The following is a 16079-nucleotide window of genomic DNA, read 5'->3' as shown; positions in this document are numbered from 1 at the left end:
TGGTGCAGGTTGGGGTGGAGGGAAGTCCCAGAAAGGAAGGGGAGCAGGCAGCCAAGAACTCCCGGAGGCAGGACCACGCAAGCAGAGGTTCCAAGCCGCTGGGTGCACGCTCCATTGTCCCCTTAGACTTCACTTTCCAAAACACAAATTCAAAGATAAAATTATCAAGAATTTCAAGACAGAAACCACAGAGGATTAAACTCCAAGTGCTGGGCCTTCTGAGTGCAGGGGTCTTGTGTGACTGCCCTGATCTCACAGCCATGAAGCCCACCCTGCCTCTCACCAACACAAGATGAGAGGCTTTAATAAGGATCTCAGCCTCACCGAAGCCCTGTGAGGTGGGCGTTATTATCCCCATTGCACAGATAAGAAAACCTCTCAGACAGGTGGATTAGCTTGTTTGCCTGGCCCAGAGTCACACAGCTAATAGGATAAGGAGATGGAAATTCAATGTCTGATTCCAAACCTCGTAACTTTTCTGCCAGTTGAAGCAATGAGGCCGATAAAAGGCAGCGCAATGAGGTGTGTGCCGAAGCGGGGGATGCACGAAAATTCAGAGAAAGGGCAGAACACTGCAGGTCGCAGCTGCCAGAGGAGGCTCCATGCAGGTGTGGCCCTTGAGCTGGGACTGAAAGTAGGGAAGAGCATTTCCAGCAGAGAGAATAGCATGAGCTGCTTTGCCAGGTAGGCCTGAGAGGAGAACAGGCGTGGTTCCTGGGACAGGAGGAGTCAGGCCAGTGAAACAGGAGAGAACCGCAGAGGCAGGACTTCCACTGGACGGGGATGCCCTTGACCAAATGTCATAAAGGACACTGAGGCCAAGCTTGGGAAGCCCTCCTGGAGGGACGTTTTGGTGAGAAGGAGAAGCATTCTGGCGGTGGCTGCAGAAGGCAGACTGCTGGGGCTTAGTGGAGGGATGGGTGAGAAAATCGAGCCTGGGTCTAGACCATTTTGGGATAAATTTGGCCCCAAAAGAGAACAAAAAATTAGGGGGGTAACTGGAAGAGGGAAAGGGACATTTGAATGTGCTGGTGATTTTCTTCTTCAAGACCTGGCTGACTTGCCCTTTTAGGGCAGAAAGCAGTAAGTCTGGGAGAGGTGCTGGAGAGGGAGAGGGTGAGGAGCAGCTCCCTGAGCACCTATTGCATGCCAGGGCCTGTACTTTCCCGTTTCATTTCCTCCCAACAACCCCTGAAGGCAAATATTCCTGCTCCTACATCACCTGAGGGAGAGGCCAAGAATCACAGCGGTGAGGGCAGGGCGGGGGTTTGATCTCCTATTTGTCTGACTTCAGAGCCCATGCCTACTCCTCTGTGCAGAGAGAGGAGGGGTTGGGTCTATCAAGGAGAAAATGTCTGTTCCAACTGCCTAGAATGCTCTTCTCCTGGCTCTTTCTCATCCTTCAGTGCCCAGCTTAACTATCACCTCCTCAGAGAGGCCTTGGCTACTGAGTCTAAAGGCGCACCCCTTCCCTTCCCAGTCTATCATTCTCTAGTCCTTTTCTGCACTGATTTACCACAATCCTAATTTTCATGTTGATGTATTGGTTTACTTGTTTGCTGTTTGTCTCCCCTGCTAGACCTTAAAGTCCTTGAGGGCAGACACTTGGGCTTGGTCACGGCTACGGGCCCAGGGCTAACACAGGGCCTGGCACATATTCAGCACAACAGAAATCTTCATCAACTGAATAAGGAATGAACAAACAAACAGGTCCAGATCCCTGCTCCACCACTTCCCAGCTTTGTCCTTAGATTAATTACCCTCTCTTAAAGGTTCCCCATTTGAAGATCAGGACTTTCAAGTCGTGATGATTGTGTATTGGAGATTGTGTAAAATGCCTGATTACATGAAGAGCCTTCATAAATGACAGGTATTTTTTGTGCAGTTCTTCTTTCCTTCATCTGAAACACGTACCTTTTTTGGCCTGGCTTAAAGACCTATGGTCCATGTTTCAAAATAATTTTTTGAGATATAACAAATGTGCAGAAAAGTACACACACCAATTTTTACATATATATGTGTGTGCGTATATATATAGCCATACACATACCCATGTAACCACTTCCCAAATTAAGAAGTAGCACATTCTAACACCCAGGAAAGTTTCCACGTTAGCCTCCCCCATCCCCTCCCTCTACCAATGACACCTCCCATTCTTCCCCTCCTCTGTTTGATCTGAGATCATGGCATGTCCATTGTCCCTTCAAGCCATTTCTGATCATTTCTTTTCCCTGTTCCTCTTCTGAGACCTTCCCTAATAACTCTAGCTCTTACGAGTAGGAGAGCCTACCACCAAACCAGAGGTCTCCAAAGTACAGGACATGCAACCCAGTGGAGTACAAGATGATTCCTGCAATTCCACTCCTGGGTATATGCCTGAAATAACTGAAAATAGGTACTCAAACTAGTACATGTACCTGCATGCTCATAGCAGCACTACGGATAATAGCCAAAAGATGGAAGCAGCCCAAATGTCCATCCACAAGTGAATAAACAAATTGTGGTATATACTTATATATTCAGCCATAACAAGGAATGAAGTACTAATACATGCAATCACATGGATGAACCTTGAAAACATTTGTTAAGTGAAAGAAGCCAGACACAAAAGGTCACATATCGCGTGATTCCATTTATACGAAATATCCAGAAGAGATAAATCCATAGTGATAGAACACATATTGGTGGTTGCCAGGGGCTGGGTGGGGATTGGATGCAGAGAAACTGCTTAATGGGTAACGGATTTTACTTTGGAGTGATGGAAATGTTTTGGAACCAGAGGTGGTGGTTCCACAACATTGTGAACATGCTAAATGCTACTGAATTGATCACTTTAAAATGGTTAATTTCATGTTATGTGAATTTTGCCTCAATTTCATGTTATGTGAATTTTGCCTCAATAAATTATTTTGAAAAAATGAATTAGTCACTCGTACTGGTGAGCTGAGGTTTGAATAAGGCACAGACTCCTTAAGCTTTCTTTTTTTTTATGCAACATTTTTTTTTTTTTGTGAGGAAGATCAGCCCTGAGCTAACATCTATGCCAATCTTCCTCTTTTTTTGCTGAGGAAGATCAGCCTGAGCTAACATCCACTGCCAATCCTCCTTCTTTTTTCCCTTTTTCTCCCCAAAGCCCCAGTAGATAGTTGTATGTCATAGTTGCACATCCTTCTAGTTGCTGTATGGGGGACTCCGCCTCAGCGGGACAAGCAGTGCGTCGGTGCGCACCCGGGATCTGAACCCGGGCCGCCAGTAGCAGAGCGCATGCACTTAACCGCTAAGCCACAGGGCAGCCCCTCCTTAAGCTTTCTAAGCTGTGAAGTGCTGGGCAAATACCAGCTGGGGGCGACTGAAGGAAGGAGTGGCCTGGGGGTCAGCAAGTGTGGCTTTGCTGCTCTGCCCTAAGTAGTAATGATATGATAAGAGACAGCTATAATAATTACAGCTAACACTTCTATAATGTTTAATATGAGAGGCACTGTTCCAAGTGCTTTACATCTTAAACTCACCAAATCCTTACAACTCTAAGAGGTGGGTAACTATCCGGTTTTCATTACAGATGAGGAACTGAGTGTTAAATGACTTGTCTAAGTGGCAGAGGAGGAAGTGACCGAGTCCGAATTTGAACCTACGCAGTCAGGCTCCAGGTACTCAAGTCTCAATTCCCAGGCTCTGTGCTAAGTGCTTTCCATGTTTTCTCTCATTTAATCCTGTGAGGTAGGTGTTATTGTTATTATTCCTATTAAAAAGAAAATCCCCTCATGGTCCCTCCATATTCAATGTCTTCCAGTCTTTCCCCTGAATTTATCTTCATGTTGGTCTACATGCCCCTGTCATCTTATCTTGCTTCATCTTCATTTTTCTTTATACTGCTCATATTACTACCTGAATTTATTATTTATGCTGTCTTTCGGTCTCTCATCACTAGAAGGCAGGGCTTTTGATGATTATTGATTTCCCAATACACAGAACAATGTGTGGTACATAATAGGCTCTCGAAAATTTAAACGAAAGAATGGTGCCCACGGTATTGGGTAATCTTGCATGCCTGTGTTCAAGTAAATAAAATCATACTGTACATGTTCTACTTTTTTGTTTTTTGTTTTTTTTTGTGAGGAGATCAGCCCTGTGCTAACATCTGCCAATCCTCCTCTTTTTTTGCTGAGGAAGACTGGCCCTGGGCTAACATCCGTGCCCATCTTCCTCCACTTTATATGGGACGCCGCCACAGCATGGCCTGACAAGCGGTACGTCAGTGTGCGCCCGGGATCCGAACCGGCGAACCCCGGGCCGTCGCAGCAGAGCCCGTACACTTAACCGCTTGCGCCACCGGGCCGGCCCCAACATGTTCTACTTTTTAAAAAAATTTAATGTCTTGGATGTTTAAACATCAGTACAAAGATCTAGCTCATTCTTTTTAACAGATGATATCCTCTATTGTGGAGGTAGCACCGTTTATTTACCCAGTTTCCTACTTAATCCGCATTTTTCGCAGTGTATCTCTAATGCAAATAATATGGCAATAAACACCTCAGCACGTCTTATTGTGGGTATGTGTACACATTTACCTAGAATTAGTGCCTACAAGTGGAATTGCTGGACGGAAGGGTATATACATTAAAAATGTCAACAGATAACGCCAAATTGCCCTCCCGATATCCATTCCTGCCAGCGCTGAATGACCGTACACAACAGGTTTTCATATACCTAGCACCAGACTTGATATTACCAGTCTTTTTAACTTTTTGCCAATCTGATGGGGGAAAAGGAACCCCCAATTTACAGATGAGGAAACTGAGGCTCAGTAAAGTTTAGACACTTTCCTACATAACCGGTAAGTAGCGGAGCGTGTCCGACTCCGGAGAGGACGCGCCAAAGCTGGACACTGTTCTCTATGCTGTGCCTCCTCGCGTATGTCTGGTTATCCCTAGGCCTTGATGCGGGCAGGCTGGCCTTCGTTCCCCCTTGAGGCCTCAAGCCCCTTCCGGGTGGCTAAAAGCCAACCTTCTCTCGATTCCCCACCGCCTGTCCGGGAGCCAGTCAGCACCCGCCCTGCAGCCTCCACAACTCCAAAATGGCGGCCGGCAACCTCGCGAGGCCACGCCTTTCCACGCGAGGCGGGGCTTGAGTTCAGGCCAGAGCGATGGATGCCCGAGCCAAGTTTGAAGTCGGTTGCCAGGCGGGCTCGCGCAGAAGCAAAGAGCCAGTGGCGCCGCAGGTCGGGAGGAGGAGCACCGAGTGGAGGGCTCGTTTGCCTGGGCCGCTGGAGAGTCTCTTCTTCGCGGGCGCTGGGCCGCCATCTTAGATGGCGGGAGTAAGAGGAGAGCGAGAGTGAGACGGGGAGGCTCCCCTGCCGCTCTTCTTGGGCCCCGAAGAGGGCCAGCTGGCTGGGCTTGGGGCGTGTGCCCTGAGGTGCGGAGCCCGAGTGCAACGATGCGAGGGCTGCCTGGGGCCCCGTCCCCTGGGCTGGGGACGCGCCGAATGTGACCGCCTCCCGCTCCCTCACCCGCCGCGGGGAGGAGGAGCGGACCAGACGCCGCAGCCGGACGACGGGACACGGAGGCGGCCCGGCTCCCTCAGGTAGGCGCCAGGGCCGGGCTCTGGATGCCGGGGGAGCCGGGCGGCGGGGCTGAGGGGTTGGTTCCCGGGCGGCGCTGACGGAGCAGCCCCGCGGCTGCCGGGCGCCGGGCCCGGGCCAGGCCGCTGTCACCCCAGGTGGCGCTGGGCGGACGGGGGCTCGGGGCCCGGTGTCATGGCCGGCGAGCGGAGTTCCCACATCCCCACTCAGATTTCCTTGTGCTTCGGGGAAACGTGCCAGCGCCACCCCTGTACCCGGTGCACGTTCCTCATATTTGACAATGCGAAAATCCCCCTGGAGCTGCCCCGTTTCTGTGTTGTCACTCAGATGGGCTAATTCCTTTTCTTTCTGGCCGCGGAGTGGGGAACCCGGGCTTGCATCTTCTCTCGGTGTCCGTCACTCAAGTGACACCCTTTTAGGAAAGACGAGAGGAGTCGGGCACGAGAAGAGGAAATGGGTACAGTGCCCCACCACAAAGGCATAGGGGCCTCGCCTGGGGTTTCAGGCCTCTGTGGGTTACTAATGAAAGGTTTGGGATGCTTTTACTGACGAGTGGCCCCGGGATGCTTTGGAATGACGATCCAGGGCTGTCTTTTGTGTGAAGTGAGAGCCACCAGGACGCTTCAGTTCTGCAGCTGCAGACGCTCTGCAGAGCCGGTCGATGCCCCGAGAAGAGTTTGGACATCGTGAGAGGCGAAGCTGTTGTGTTCATTCATTGTTCTCTTTCCAGGGCTCTGCGTGTGCCCTCTGGTATTCATTCTTTGGTGGGAAGAATGATAGGATCTCCCGTGTTTCCTTGGGATGTGACTGGGTTCTCGAGGATTACTTAATCTAGGTAGGGAATGAATTCAGCGCACGTTCATTGAGTATTTCTGCCTGCCTTGTCCTCTGTGGGCTGAGTGGAGGGAGTCTGCTCTCCATTCTCTTCCGAGGCGTGAAAACAATGCTCTGTGATAAGGATAAGGTTGTGGGAACTTGGAACTGGCTTTGCCTGGGGGAGTTGAGGAAGCTTGTCCACTGGAGGGGACTTTTGTGCTGAGTTTTGGAGTGATGAGTAATTACTCTCCAGGTGAGGAGGAGGGGAGAGCATTCTAAGCTGAGGGAACAGCTGGTACAAAGGCATAGAGATGTGCAGGAGTTGGGATGAGTTTGAGGAGCAGCAAATAATCCGGGGTGCAGGGAGGAAGTGGTGAGAGATGAGGGTCTAAAGGAAAAGTTGACTAGATCGTGAAGAATCTTTGTCGACGATAGTGAACTAGTTGATTTAATTTGGATTATTTTAAATGAATGTTGCTAATTCTTTTTTCATGCTGATAATTAATTTCCCCCTTCTCTTGATGATGTTGAAGCTGATAGTAATTGAAAAGATTTACTTTGTTAAACCCAGTTAAGAACATTTTTTTTATTGATGTTTTAATAGTTTTTAACATTGTGAAATTTTGGGCTGTACATTTTTGTTTGTCCATCACCGTATATATGTCGCCCTTCACCCCTTGTGCCCACCTCCTACCCCCATTGCCCCTGGTAACCACAATACAGTTTTTCTGTCCGTGTGTTGGTTTAAATTCCACATATGAGTGAGATCATACAGTGTTTGTCTTTCTCTTTCTGGCCTTTTTCACTTAATGTAATACCCTCCAGGTCCATCCATGTTGTTGCAAATGGGACGATTTTGTCTTTTTTTATGGCTGAGTAGTATTCCATTGTATATATATACCACATCTTCTTTATCCATTCATCAGTTGAGGGACACTTGGGTTGCTTCCACTTCTTGGCTATAGTGAATAATGCTGCAAGGAACATAGGGGTGCATAAGCCTCTTTGGATTGTTGATTTCGGGTTCGTTGGATAGATTCCCAGTAGTGGGATAGCTGGATCATAGGGTATTTCTATTTTTAATTTTTTGAGAAATCTCCATACCGTTTTCCATAGAGGCTGCACCAGTTTGCATTCCCACCAGCTGTGTATGAGGGTTCCTGTTTCTCCACAGCCTCTCCAACATCTGTTGTTTTTTGTCTTGGTGATTATAGCCATTCTGACGGGCGTGAGGTGATATCTTAGTGTGGTTTTGATTTGCATTTCCCTGATGATTAGTGATGTTGACCATCTTTTCATGTGCCTATTGGCCATCTGTATATCTTCTTTGGAGAAGTGTCTGTTCATTTCCTCTGCCCATTTATTTATTTATTTTTGTGAGGAAGATCAGCCCTGAGCTAACATCCATGCTAATCCTCCTCTTTTTGCTGAGGAAGACCAGCCCTGAGCTAACATCTATTGCCAATCCTCCTCCCTTTTTTTTTTTTTTCCATTTTTCTCCCCAAAGCCCCAGTAGACAGTTGTATGTCATAGTAGCACATCCTTTTAGTTGCTGTATGTGGGACACGGCCTCAGCATGGCCGGACAAGCGATGCGTCGGTGCGCGCCTGGGATGCGAACCCTGGCCGCCAGTAGCGGAGCGTGAGCACTTAACCGCTAAGCCATGGGGCCGGCCCCCTCTGCCCATTTTTTGATTGGATTGTTTGTTTTTTTGTTGTTCAGTTGTGTGAGTTCTTTATCTATTATGGAGATTAACCCCTTGTCAGATATATGTTTTGCAAATATTTTCTCCCAGCTGGTGGGTTGTCTATTCATCTTGATTCTGGTTTTATTTGTCTTGTAGAAGCTCTTTAATCTGATAAAGTCCCACTTGCTTATTTTTTCAGTTAAGAACATTTTTGATAAGTGTTTTATGTCAAATGTTTTGTGCTTACACAGTGGTGAATGAACTGAACTCATATTCCTAGGGATTCTTGCAAAAAAATTCTTCTAAAGTTGCTCACAAAATGTTGACTTTATAAATGTAGTACATTCTACTAATACTACGTTTTAAATGGCTGTTGACAATGAGACTATGCTCTTCATTCATATAGAAATTGGCAGATTATCTAAAACATCTGAAAAAGTGTAGAATGCAAGTAGATATTTTTAGTTAAGTAAATGTATTTTATGTAGTAAACTGTTTGTTTGGATTGGTTTCATGGATTCCAATTCTGTCATGAAGTCTTTTAACTCTGTGAACATAATTTTCCCAAAATAGCTGTATTGTGATTAATCCTTATGCTAAAGTGATTATTATGATATTAACAGACTTCAACTAGCAGTTCCTAAATCTTTCTTGGGTTGTGGTGATTAGATACTACTGAAGAACCTTAAGGTTCTTCTGGCTTGTTTTCACCTTATCACTTCAAGGGCTAAGCTGTTTAAAATGCAACAGAAACATTTGACCCAATTGAACACTAGATAACCTGGGAAAATAAACCTGTTACTGTTTCTGTTGTAAAAACTTATTTTTTAGGTATGTGGTGCTTGTGATTATAAGTTGAAGTGGAATTGCTTAGTCTTGTGAAACTCGTGTCAATAGTTGAAAAAACATGTATGCCTTCAAAGTAGAAGACTTGAGTGAAATATATTAGAACATATTTTATGGGTTTTGGTTTAGCAGAAGAAAACAGTGAGAAGCAGATTAAGCTGGTTATTCATAATGAAAAGTATCTAAAAGATGAAATGGAGAATGGTTAAACATTAAGTATTGTATCACAACTACTCTGAAACTAGTTGCTTTTAGTTTAAAATATGCCATTTGTGAAATTCAAAGTAAGGGGTTTGCTCTGAAGATTAAACAGCTTCTTGGAAGTTAAATTTGACTTTTCCAGAAGCGCTAGATTACTTACTAAATGGAAAATATAATTAATAACTTTGAATTACTATATCAAGTAGTCTGTTACTAGTAGATATATGATTCTATTACATTGTAGTTTCAGATAAAACTTTGTTAGTAACCTACTTCCTAAAAATAGAAAAATGTTACATGAGGGAGTGCTTTTTTGCATTTTAGGAACATAATAGACCATACATAATACTCCTAGTCTTGGGAGGAGCTTGTTAGTCCAACAGCATGCCTTAGTGTTGACTTATACAAGAGAATTTTAAATATTGCCTTTGAAAGGCAGTAGACTAATGTGGCAATGGGGCTTTATGAAACGAGAAAATCGAGCTTTGATTTGAAAAAATTTGTTGTTTTTTAAATTGTGCAGATTGTGGAAGTCATTTCTTCCAAACAAGTGACTGTAGTTGGAAAATTGCTCGCCTTGACTAAATTAATTGGAAAATCCAGGAACACTAGGATGAGGTTTGTTTAGGATTTAGGTTATCTTAGTGTGTGTGTGTGTTTATGTTTGTGTGTGGATAGATAAGAATTCCCGTTTGTGGGGCCGGCCTGGTGGCGCAAGCGGTTAAGTGCACACACTCGGCTTTGGTGGCCCAGGGTTCGAGGGTTGGGATCCCGGGCACGCATCGACGCACCGCTTGTCAAGCCATGCTGTGGCGGTGTCCCATATAAAGTAGAGGAAGATGGGCATGGATGTTAGCTCAGGGCCAAGCTTCCTCAGCAAAAAAAGAGGAGCATTGGCATTGGATGTTAGCTCAGGGCTGATCGTCCTCACGCACACACACAAACACACACACACACACAAAACATTATAAATATAAATATATATGGGCTGGCCCGGTGGCGCAAGCGGTTAAGTGCGCAAACTCTGTTTCGGCAGCCCGGGGTTCGCAGGTTCGGATCCTGGGTGCGCACCGACGCACGGCTTGTCGAGCCATGCTGTGGCGGCATTCCATATAAAGTAGAGGAAGACGGGGTTGGATGTTAGCTCAGGGCTGATCTTCCTCAGCAAAAAGAGGAGGATTGGCAATGGATATTAGCTCAGGGCTGATCTTCCTCACACACAAAAAAATAAATAAATAAAATAAACTTAAAAAAAAAAAAGAATTACTATTTGCTAAACTGACTAGGTTCAAAATGTAATGCTAGATATTTGTGTTACAATTCAGTTAGTATTTCTGGTATAGGGCTAAACTACTTTGCCTGTAATCCTTATGATAGTAATGGCTGGATATTTTATTCTTGCCTTTAAGATTGTGAGTAAAAATTCCTTATTCCATATTAAAGTTTTCTTATTTAATTTTATAGTGGTTTAGTCATTCTGTTCCTCCATTTCTCCCAGAATACTTGTGTAGCTCTCAATGATTTTAGTAGTTAACTTCAGATCTGTTAGCCTTTATTCTAAAATTACTCCTAAATCTCGGTTTAACCAAGGAAAATGTCAAGTTGGTGTTGTTTCTTTGTTATTGGTTTTGGCCCAGGGTGGCCAAGTCTCTTTGGCAAATCACTCACAAGGTGTGTTAATTGCTTCACATTCCAGTCAGTGTACATAGTTTTTCTTGAGGAACACTTGACACGTAGTTTTATTTTTAGATCAGATTCTAAGGGAATTTACTGGGTGGGGATTAACAATCCTAAAACTAGTTTAGAATTTTAAAACCTTTGTGATTTAGAGATTGTTTACATTTTTGGTTAATGAATGGGCAGCAGGCAATGACAGTCAATGTTTTAGGGGAACCCAGAATGTCTAATTGCATCTGAGAATCCTTGTGGACTATACTGGTGTCATTTTCCTCCTCTTTCTACCTGTTGGATTTCATTTACTGTCATCCAGTAGCAAGAGTAAATATATCTTTACTGTTTCAGTCAAGATGTTCTATTTATTTTCTTCCAACCTGCTATGGAAAGCAAAAGTGGTCTGATTTCTTTGAAGCCACTTAATACTAGGCATCACGTTTGGACAAAGTATTCAGCTTTCTCCATCCATGTATATTTCTGATGGAAGAGTCAGGCTAGTTAATGTTTAACTATATTAATATATCTTTAAAATCATGAGTTTTCATTCTTAATCTGGGTATTTTGGAGGCATCGTTTTCAATCTCAGATAGCTTTTAGCATCTGTCCTTTACCTAAATTTGGGATAGATGAAATTCTGAGTTTTACCTGGAAGAACATGACTCTTGTTCTCTGTGGCAAATCTTATTAGGAAGCTCAGAGTTTCTGGGAGAGGCATTTCCCTGGATCCAGATAGATCATTCAGAAAGGATCTCCCATTTGCATTTAAGAAAGTTTGTTTACAATAGAAAAAACTGGAAAGAATTCAAATGTCCAACAATAATAAAATGATTAAGTAAACTGTGGTACAGCCACTTGATGAGGCACTATGCTTTTCATTAAATATGGCATATATGAAACCTTTTATGACATGGAAAATGCTGAACACAAAATTATGTATCTGGAATGATTACAGTTGTATTAAAAAATACTTAATACAGTGGAATATTATTCCATAATAAAAAGAAATTGTTACTGATACATTCTCCAACATGTATAAACCTTGCAAACATTGTTAAATGAAAGAAGCCTGTCAGGAAAGACCACTTTTTTACTGTGTGGTTCCATTTATATGAAATGTCCAGAATAGGCAGATCCACCAAGACAGAGACAGAAAGTAGATTAGTGGTTGCCAGGAGCTGGAGGGAGTAGGGAACGGGCAGTGGCTGTGATAGGGGTTTCTTTTTGGGGTGATGAAAATGATCTGAAATTGATTGTGGAGATGGATGCACAACTCTGTGAATATGATAAAAGCCATTGAATTGTATACTTTATTTTATTTTATTTTTTTTTTAAAGATTTTATGTATTTATTTTTTCCCCCCAAAGCCCCAGTAGATAGTTGTATGTCATAGCTGCACATCCTTCTAGTTGCTGTATGTGGGACGCGGCCTCAGCATGGCCGGAGAAGCGGTGCGTCAGTGCACGCCAGGGATCGGAACCCCGGGCCGCCAGCAGCGGAGCACGCGCACTTAACCGCTAAGCCACAGGGCCGGCCTTGAATTGTATACTTTAAATGAGTGAGTTGTGTGGTATGTGAATTATATTGCAAGCTGCTAAAAAAAAAAAAAAAACTCTCAAAACCTACACGTAGGAAAACACATGTAGATGTTAACAGTGGTTATTTTTTTTTATTGATGTCTTAATAGTTTATAACGTGAAACTTTGATTGTACATTTTTGTTTGTCAGTCACTATATACATGTCTCCCATCACCCCTTGTGCCCACCCCCCACCCCTCAACCCCCAACCCCCAACCCCCTTGCCCCTGGTAACCACAATACAGTTTTCTCTGTCCATGTGTTGGTTGATATTGCACATATGAGTGAGATCATACGGTGTTTGTCTTTTTCTTTCTGGCTTATTTCACTTAACGTAATACCCTCCAAGTCCATCCATCTTGTTGCAAATAGGACAATTTTGTCTTTTTTGTGGTTGAGTAGTATTCCATTGTATATATATACCACATCTTCTTGATCCAGTCATCAGTCGAGGGACACTTGGGTTGCTTCCACTTCTTGGTTATAGTGAATAATGCTGCAATGAACATAGGGGTGCATAAGCCTCTTTGGATTGTTGATTTCAGGTTCCTTGGATAGATTCCCAGTAGTGGGATGGCTGGATCATAGGGCATCTCTATTTTTAATTCTTTGAGGACTCTCCATACCGTTTTCCATAGAGGCTGCACCAGTTTGCATTCCCACCAGCTGTGTATGAGGGTTCCTGTTTCTCCACAGCCTCTCCAACATCTGTTGTTTTTTGTCTTGGTGATTATAGCCATTCTGACGGGCGTGAGGTGATATCTTAATGTGGTTTTGATTTGCCTTTCCCTGATGATTAGTGATGTTGAATGTCTTTTCATGTGCCTATTGGCCATCTGTAGATCTTCTTTGGAGAAGTGTCTGTTCATTTCCTCTGCCCATTTTTTGATCGGGTTGTTTGTTTTTTTGTTGTTCAGGTTATTTTTTTTTTTCTTAACAGTGGTTGTTAAACAGTAGAAATTAGGATAATATTCCTTTTTATACTTTCCATATTCTCTGAATATGTTGCTTTTGTAATAGAAAAATGTTTAATAAGGTTAGATTAATTCTATTCATGGTATGTAATGTAACACCCTTACATTACTGCAAACGTTCAGCCACTGTCAGATTACTTTTTTTTTTTTTGTGAGATCAACCCTGTGCTAACATCTGCCAATCCTCCTCTTTTTTTGCTGAGGAAGACTGGCCCTGGGCTAACATCCATGTCCATCTTCCTCTACTTTATATGGGACGCTGCCACAGCATGGCTTGCCAAGCGGTGCGTCGGTGCCCGCCGGGGATCTGAACTGGCAAACCCCCGGCTGCTGCAGCAGAGCGCGCGCACTTAACCGCTTGCGCCACCGGGCCGGCCCCTCAGATTACATTGACAACTATATTTTTGAGCTTCTTTCAGCTATTTTCTACTTCCTCCAGATTGGTGCAGGCTTTTATTATTTTTGCCTTGACTGTTGTTAGAACCTCTGAATTGAATTCCTTTTTAAATTTCTTCTTATGTCAGTGCATTCTTCACATTACTGCCAGATTCACTTTCTTTTTTTTTTTTTTTTTTTGTGAGGAGATCAGCCCTGCGCTAACATCCGCCAGTCCTCCTCTTTTTTTTTTTTTTTTGGCTGAGGAAGACGGCCCTGGGCTAACATCTGTGCCCATCTTCCTCCACTTTATATGGGACGCCGCCACAGCATGGCTTGCCAAGCAGTGCGTCGGTGCGCGCCCGGGATCCGAACCAGCGAACCCCGGGCTGCCGCAGCAGAGCGCGCGCACTTAACCGCTTGCGCCACCGGGCCGGCCCCCAGATTCACTTTAATGTGTAGATTCTTAAAAATTAAATTTCATTAATTTTTTGAATAGACAATACAGTCACATGCCACAAAATTCAAAGGATACAGAAAAGTATGCTGTGCAGAGTAATTCTATCTTCGCCTTTGTACCGTAGCTACCCAGCTTTCATGGACGGAAATATTTTATGGGGTTTTATGTATCCTATTTTGTGATGATACAAGAATATTCAAGTGTATTGTGCTGGCCTTACTTCCTTGCACAAATCTTCCAAGAATCTCCATTGCCTGTCCACACTAAGCATGCAGTTCTGCCTTCTATGTCTTGCTAACATGGATTCCTCATACTATCTGTTGTGGAGTTCAAAAGCCATTTTTTTTTTTAGCACTTAAATAGGTGCAGGCTACCTCAGGGTGAATAAGGCAAGTTCCTGCCTTTTTTTTTTTTTTTTTTTGTAAGGAAGATCAGCCCTAAGCTAACATCCATGCCAATCCTCCTCTTTTTGCTGAGAAAGACTGGTCCTGGGCTAACATCTGTACCTGTCTTCCTCCACTTTATATGGGATACCGCCACAGCATGGCCTGACAGGCGGTGCATCGGGGTGAGCCCGGGATCTGAACCCTGGGCCGCCAGCAGCAGAGCGCGTGCACTTAACCGCTATACCACGGGGCTGGCCCCAGTTCCTGCCTTTAATGACCTTACCTAATGAGGAGATGTTGACATGATTTCCTCACTTTGCTCTGTTCCTCTTTTAAGAGCCATTTTGAACACCATCTTCTAAATATCATTTTCTGATTTTTTTGTCTTCTCATTATTATGTTTTCTGCCTTGAGCCCCGCCTTAAAACCCTTTGCATTTATTTTTCTTACGTCTTACATCTCTCGATAGACTTAAACTCCTTGAAGGTGGGGCATGTTTTACTCTTGTTTATAAATCTCCAGTTCTTAAAACTTTGTCTACATTAAATAACAAACATTAGTTGAATGAGTGGAGATTCAGAAATTAATCACCTGTGGATTTAGTTCCTACTGCCCATCACACACACACAAATGCTCACAATTAAGAGGATATACTTACTAAACTCATACTCAGAACTTTGTAACTTAGGACATCTGTTGAAGGAGTTGCCTTGCTTAGCTTCCCTCTCTGTTGGGCATTATCTGGAGAGTGCTCTGGGTTCTCACTGCCAGCTCCTTGAGGATATTTGCCTGCTTTTGCAGCTCACTGACTCGTTGGCTCAAGCTGCTCTTGCCATGCTGGCTATTTCCTTCTGCAGTCATAGGCTTTATATACATGGAAGAAAGTTTTAACCAGAGAGCATGAGGGGATAAATGATGCTCTTCTACCTTCCTTGACCTTAGTCTGGACTGGAATTAGAGAATTGTGAATTGTGAGAGTAGAGTTCGTGACCTTCATGACTAGAATTTATCTAGCTGTGTAACAATGCAACATGGGCCCCTAGGCTTTTTTTGAGGGGAGGGTAAAGTAAATATAACATAAAATTGACCATTTTAACCATATGTAAGTATACTATGCAGTGGCATTAAGTACATTCACGACGTTGTGCAACATCACCACTAGTCTGTTTCCATAACTTTTTCATCATCTCAAACAAAACCCTGTACCCATTAAACAATAACTCCCCATTCCTTCCTACCCCTAGCCTCTGGTGAACTCTATTCTACTCTCTTTCTGTGAATTTGCCTAATCCACGTATCTCATATAAGGGGAATCATATAATATTTGTAATTTTGTGTCTGGCTTATTTTACTTAGTGTGTTTTCATGGTTCATCCATATTGTACCATGTATCAGAATTTCATTCTTTTTTTATGGCTGAATAATGTTTCATTGTATATGTGTGTGTGTGTATATATATAATATTTTGTTTATCTGTTCTTCTATTGATAGACTCTTGGATTGTTTC

At 43.7% G+C, this 16079-nt stretch overlaps 1 protein-coding gene across 4 annotated transcripts in view; it reads left to right on the top strand.

The window, feature by feature from the left end:
- Window positions 1-5247: 5247 nt before the first annotated feature.
- RAF1 (Raf-1 proto-oncogene, serine/threonine kinase) overlaps window positions 5248-16079 on the top strand; it is a 72299-nt gene continuing 61467 nt past the window's right edge. For 2 of the 4 annotated variants that reach the window (XM_058565414.1, XM_058565396.1), the window contains exon 1: window positions 5248-5580. The gene's annotated coding sequence lies outside the window, so the exon portion shown is untranslated. Of the gene's footprint in view, window positions 5581-6308; window positions 6414-16079 lie in introns of all 4 variants that reach the window. The other 2 variants (XM_058565398.1, XM_058565404.1) reach the window with 2 other exon arrangements.

Source organism: Diceros bicornis, chromosome 2, assembly GCF_020826845.1.
Source record: "Diceros bicornis minor isolate mBicDic1 chromosome 2, mDicBic1.mat.cur, whole genome shotgun sequence".
Classification (NCBI taxonomy): Eukaryota; Metazoa; Chordata; class Mammalia; order Perissodactyla; family Rhinocerotidae; genus Diceros; species Diceros bicornis.
The sequence above is the reverse complement of the archived record's forward strand: the minus strand, read 5'-3'. Positions and strand labels throughout refer to the sequence as shown.